The sequence below is a fragment of the Muntiacus reevesi genome, chromosome 3 (genome assembly GCF_963930625.1).
Source record: "Muntiacus reevesi chromosome 3, mMunRee1.1, whole genome shotgun sequence".
NCBI classification, from domain to species: domain Eukaryota; kingdom Metazoa; phylum Chordata; class Mammalia; order Artiodactyla; family Cervidae; genus Muntiacus; species Muntiacus reevesi.
In genome coordinates, this window is record NC_089251.1 from 27090342 (window position 1) to 27097044 (window position 6703).

The following is a 6703-nucleotide window of genomic DNA, read 5'->3' on the forward strand; positions in this document are numbered from 1 at the left end:
TGTATGGATGTGAGAGCTGGACTATAAAGAAAGCTGAGCACTGAAGAACTGATGCTTTTGAACTGTGATGTTGGAGAAGACTCTTGAGAGTCCCTTGGACTGCAAGGAGATCCAACCAGTCCATCCTAAAGGAGATCAGTCCTGAATATTCATTGGAAGGACTGATGTTGAAGCTGAAACTCCAATACTTTGGCCACCTGATGCGAAGAAGTGACTCATTTGAAAAGACTCTAATGCAGGGAAAGACTGAAGGCAGGAGAAGGGGACGACAGAGGATGCCTGGGAGTTGGTGATGGACAGGGAGGCCTGGCGTGCTGCAGTCCATGGGGTAGCAAAGAATCAGACGTGACTGAGAGACTGAACTGAACTGGGTTAGGAGGCTGGGGTTGAAGAGTGCTAACACCAGCGACTATTCTGAATCCTACTTTAGAATCTTCTCAACCCTGACCAGAAGAGTGGGTGGAAGGAACTTCCTGTTTACTGCCAGTGTCAGGACTGGTCTGAGAGGGACCTCCTTCTGTGGTTAATGTGATCTGTGACATCTCCCACCCTCCTTTTAGGCTGACTCATACACCGCACCCTCCCCATCCACCCTGGCAGCCCTGATCCAGGGTTGGAGGCTGGGCTCCCTCCAGCCAGGGGAACAGGTCTGCTCCCCTCTGGTGGCCTGGACCAGAAGCTGTCTTTATTCCACCAGCAGGCACAGTGGCCCATCCTGTCTGTACACCCATCTGATGCCTTCTCACACCCCCTTGGGTGGCACCCCACTTCCCAAAGAAACTGGGATCGTCAAATTTAGCAAAAAATAAAGTGCAACAAAAAGAAGATGCCTAGTAAAATTTGAATTTCATAAAAAACAAAATACTTTTAAGTGTAATGATGTGTGATACTTTATCTGTGACCCCTAAGAGGAGCTCAAGGTCAGGGAGGTGAAGGGGGCTGCATGGGCCCTGTGCCTGGCAGTGCAGCGTTCCTGCCACTCAGCCAAGCACTCTCTACACCCCATGGCCTGCCAGCAGGTCAAGCTTGGTCTTTGCTGTAACTCCTGCCCTCGAGTCATGGGTGCTCCCCTTTAGTTTGTGAGGTTAGGGCTGGAAGCGGGGATAATGGTCTAATTCCACACCAAAAGGAAACAGACACTCTGCAGCAGTGATTTCAAAACCTTGTCAACCTTGTCAGGGACCAGCAGCAGCAACATCTGTGATGGTTAGTGTTCTGTGTCAGCATTTCATGGGGTGTGCCCAGACGTTTGGTCAAATATTATTCTAGGTGTGTCTGTAAGGCCGTTTCTAGGTGGGATTAACATTTGAATCCTTAGGTTGAGTAAAGCAGATTCAGTTCAGTCACTCAGTTGTGCCGACTCTTTACAACCCTATGGACTGCAGCATGCCAGGCTTCCCTGTCCATCACCACCTCACGGAGATTGCTTAAACTCATGCCCATCGAGTCAGTGATGCATCCAAACATCTCATCCTCTGTCGTCCCCTTTTCCTGCCTTCAATCTCGCCCAGCCTCAATGAGTCAGCTCTTCGCATCAGGTAGTCAAAGTATTGGAGCTTCACCTTCAGCTTCGGCCCTTCCAATGAAGGGCTGATTTCCTTTAGAATGGACTGGTTGGATCTCCTTTCAGTCCAAGGGGTTCTTAGGAGTCTTCTCCAACACCACAGTTCAAAAGCATCAATTCTTCAGTGCTCAACTTTCTTTAGAGTCCAACTCTCACATCCATACATGACAACTGGAGAAACCATAGCTTTGACTAGACAGACCTTTGTTGGCAAAGTAATGTCTCAAAGTACTATCTGCAAAGCAGACTGCCCTCACCAATGCGTGAGGGCCTCACATGGTCAGGAGAAGGCTTGAGCAGAATGAAAAAGTTGAAAGTGAAAGTTGCTCAGTCGTGTCCATTTCTTTGCGACCCCATGGACAATACAATCCATGGAATTTTGTAGGCCAGAATACTGAAATGGGTAGCCTTTCCTTTCTCCAGGGGAATCTTCCCAATCCAGGAATCAAACCCAGGTCTCCTTCATTGCAGGTGGATTCTTTACCAGCTGAGCCACAAGGAAAGCTCAAGAATAATGGAGTGGGTAGCCTATCCCTTCTCCAGGGAATCTTCCCAACCCAGGAATCAAACCGGGGTCTCCTGCATTGTAGGCCAATTCTTTAGCAACTGAGCCATCATGGACCCTTCTGCAAATAAGAAGGAACTCCTGCTGCTTGACTGTTCTCGAGCTGGCACATTCATTTTTCTTGCCTTGGGAATCAAACTGCAATATTGGCTCTTCCTGGGTATCAAACCTGCAAGCCTTCAAACTGGAGTTACATCTTGCTCTCCGGGGTCTCCAGCTTGCCAGCTGCAGATTTTAGGATTAAACTGAAAGTGTTAGTGGCTCAGTCGTGTCTGACTCTTTGTGACCCTAAGGACTGTAGCCCTCCAGTCTCCCCTGTCTATGGAATCTCCAGGCGAGAATACTGGAGTGGGATTCCCTTTTCCAGGTTATCTTCCTGACCCAGGGATCAAACTTTGGTCTCCCTTATTGCAGGCCAACTCTTTACCTGCTGAGCCACCCGGGAAGCCCTTTCTTAGGGTCTAAGATCATCTCTAAACCGTACATAGATAGCATCTGCCACAGAGTGATATCAACTAAAGCTTACATCACTGAGCAAACTCATGCTTGGAAAACACTTCAAAAGATAAAACTGAGGGGCTTCCCTGGTGGCTCAGTGGTAAAGAATCCGCCTGCCAATGCAGGAGACACAGATTCCATCCCTGGTCTGGGAAGATTCCACAAGCCAACACAACTACAGAGCCTGTGCTCTAGAGCCCAGGAACACCAACTACTGAACCCACGTGCCCCAACTACTGAAACTCTTGTGCCCTAGAGGCCATGCTCTACAACAGAAGAAGCCCCTGCAGTGAGAAGTCCATGCACTGCAAGGAGGAGTAGGCCCTGCTCGTGGCAACTGGAGAAAAGCCTGAGCAGCAATGTGCTGGGCTTTACCCAGCACAGCCAAAAATAAATAAATAAAATGATTATAAAAACAAAAACAAAACCCACTAGGCCCAGTGCACTTTAAAAAAAAGAAAAAACTGGGTAGTGGTACATTTAACCCAAATTATATTATCAATGTTCTTAGCTTTCATAATCACACGATCCATTTCTCTCTATATAAATTTATGTATTTTCCTTTTAAACTCTCAACAGATTAGACAATGCCATGGTAGTGAGTGATCTTATCTCCTTCACTCGGTCTACTGAGATACAGATGTTAATCTCTTTTAGAAACATCACTGTAGACACACCCAGAAATAGTATTTTATCAACTATTGGGCATCCCATAGTCCAGGCATATTTACACATGAAATTAACCATCACAGACACCCATGATCGTGCACCTCTGCTCTCTACTCCACTTACTCTGTTTCTAAAAGATTTTCTTGCTGAGTCTGAGTCACCTGCTTAGTGCTCTTGTTGGTTCTGTCTCACCCTGTGGAGTATTTTTGAATGAGCCTCTTTACCTCCGTGCGCCTCCATCTCCTCGTCTGTAAGACAGGGAGGCTGAGACCTGCTTCACAGGGAAGTGGTAAGGGTTCAGCTAGCTTCTGAGGACTGAGCACTGGAGTGGGGAAGTTGTTAAGATTTCATGTTCACCCCCTTTTGGTGCCATTGACAGCTGGGCATCCCGTGTCACCAGAGGGCTGGGAGAGCCTGGCCGGGCCAGGACACTGAACGGCATGAAGGACCCCTATAGCAGGCCCTGGCTGCAGCCACCAGCACCTCCTGCCGTTGGGCCAGTAGACCCTGTGGTGGTGGAGGTATCGGTGGTGGGAAAAGGTGCTGCGTAGAGTCTGTGGCCAGTCCCAGGGGGAGAATCACAGTGCAGATCCTTGTGGTTCTGGAGGGAGGCCATGCCCTCTGGGGCAGAGAACTAAATGCTTTTGACAAACAACCTCTGGTATGTCCTGGGCCCTGGAACAGACAGAACTTCTGAGCAAAGGACATCAAGTGACCACGCGGCTGACATGCACATCATGAAATCACCAGATCACAAGGTTGAGCGGGCCGGCAGCAATCCACAGTGAGACGGGAGAGGACATCTCTTGAGTGCGAGCGGGACCAGATGGCACAGAATTTGGGTAGCCCAGAAACCCCCCGGAACCCACCACAGTTGCACCAGAGGCTGTAGGGAGGACCCTAAATGACCAGCTGCAGAAAGAGGAAAAAGCTCTCCTTCTAGATAGATTTCCTTGGTTATGTGGGTGTAGCTGGAAAAGGATGGCAGCCACACTACTGACTCTAAACCACATAGGTTAGAGCACCCTGGGTGCTGCTTTTCGTGAATTCATTTTCTCATTTATATATTAATTCCATCCATTCATTCTCTCTTTCATAAAGCATCTGTGGTTTGGCCCTGATCCCTCTGGCCTCCTCCTGACGCTTTTACTCAAGTCTTCTCTCTAGTACATCTCCAGCACTTGCCTTTATGTGGGACCTTTCCACTAGCATTTAAAAATGCTTAAGTTTCTCTTACCTTACAAGAAAGCAAAACAAATGTTCTTGGAAAACAGAAACAAAACTTCACTCCACTTCCCTCTAGGTCTATTGCCCATCTCTCTTCTTCTCTTTAAGCTGAACTTCTTATAAGAACAGATATCTGCTGTCTCAGTTTTTCACCTCCCTAGCACTCCTCAACCACCTCTTCCAGGCAGGCCTCCATCTCTACCTCTCTCTCTAAATGGCCTCTGTCTCTGGTAGGATTCCCTTCTCTTCATCCCTGCTGCCACCAGCTTCACCTTCTACACAGATCTCTGTGATAGTCTCCAAACGTATCTTCAAGTAACATTTTTTGTCCTCTCAGCATGCAGGATCTTACTTTCCTGGCCAGGGATTGAACCTGTGTCCTCTGCATTGGAAGCGTGGAGTCTTAACCACTGGATCACCAGGAAAGTCCCTGAGTAATGTTTTTTATTCCTTGGATCTGTCCCACACACAACAGGATGATCTTTTAACAACAAAATTCTTGGATGAAACTGGAGCCCATTATACAGAGTGAAGTAAGCCAGAAAGATAAAGAACATTACAGCATACTAACACATACATATGGAATTTAGAAAGATGGTAACGATAACCCTATATGCAAAACAGAAAAAGAGACACAGAAGTACAGAACAGACTTTTGAACTCTGTGGGAGAAGGTGAGGGTGGGGTGTTTCGAAAGAACAGCATGTATATTATCTATGGTGAAACAGATCACCAGCCCAGGTGGGATGCATGAGTCAAGTGCTCAGGCCTGGTGCACTGGGAAGACTCAGAGGAGTCGGGTGGAGAGGGAGGTGGGAGGGGGGATCGGGATGGGGAATACGTGTAACTCTATGGCTGATTCATATCAATGTATGACAAAACCCACTGGAAAAAAAAAAAAAAAGAACAAAATTCTTGGTGTTTCATGTTTTATTTGTCTGCTAGGGTTACCATAGCAAAATGCCACAACCTGGGGGAATTAAATAGTGTAAATTAATTTTTGCACAGTCCTGGAGGCTGGAAGTCCAAGAACAAGGTGTTGGCAGGCTTGGTTTCTGGTGGGAATTTTCCCCTGGACTTGAAGATGGCTGCCTTCTTTCTGTGAGTCCTCACTTGACCTTTCCTTGAACAGGTCCTCACTCTTTCCTGGTGTCTCTTCTTCCTCTTAAATAAGAAAGCCAATCCTGGGACTTCCCTGGTGGTCCAGTGGTTAAGACTTCACCTTCCAATGCAGAGGGTATAGGTTCAATCCCTGGTTGGGAGCTAAGATCATGTGTGTTTGTGTGTGTGTGTGTGTGTTAGCTGCTCACTTGTGTCCACCTCTTTGCAACCCCATGGGCTGTAACCCGCCAGGCTCCTCTGTCCTTGGGATTCTCCAGGCATTAATACTAGAGAGGGCTGCTATGCCCTCCTCTAGAGGATCGATTTTTCCAACCCAGAGATTGAACCTGGGTCTCCTGTATTGTAGGCAGATTCTTTACCATCTGAGCCACCAGGGAAGCCCAAGACCTCACGTGCCTAGTGGCCAAAAAACGAAAACATAAAACAGAAGTAAGATTGTAACAAATTCAATAAAGTCTTTAAAAATGGTCCACATCAGAAAAATCCTTAAAAAAAGAACACCAGTTCTGTTGGATAAGGGCCCCACTCCTGGGACCTCATATAACCTTAATGACCTATTTAAAGGCCCTCTTTCCAAATATGGTCACACTGGAATTTAGGGCTCCAACATACGAATTGATGGGGAACACAATTCAGTCCAAGTCAGACCAAAACCCTTTATACGGTCTTCAAGGGCCTGCACGATCTGGCTCTCGTCTGTTCTCCTGTCTCAGGTGGTCAGCTCCCCCTATCTTCTGTTTATTTCTCAGTTCCTCAAATATGCAGGCTCCTTCCCTTTCTAGGGCCTCAGTACATGCTGTTTCTTCTGCTTGAAATGTTCCCTTTTTACCCTCTCCCCCACTCCCTTAGTTTATAGAATGCCTACTTATCTCTCAAAAATTAGTCACATGTCTTCCTCAAGGAAGTTTCCCGTGACTTTAACACCAGGCCAAGATCCCTCACTTGTATTTCTTCTTTGCATGCCTTACTTCTCCTGTGACACTTACTACCACTGTAATTAAATCTTTAACTGTATAATTGTTTATGCCCCTCTCCCTTCCGTAGGAGGAAAGTTCCAA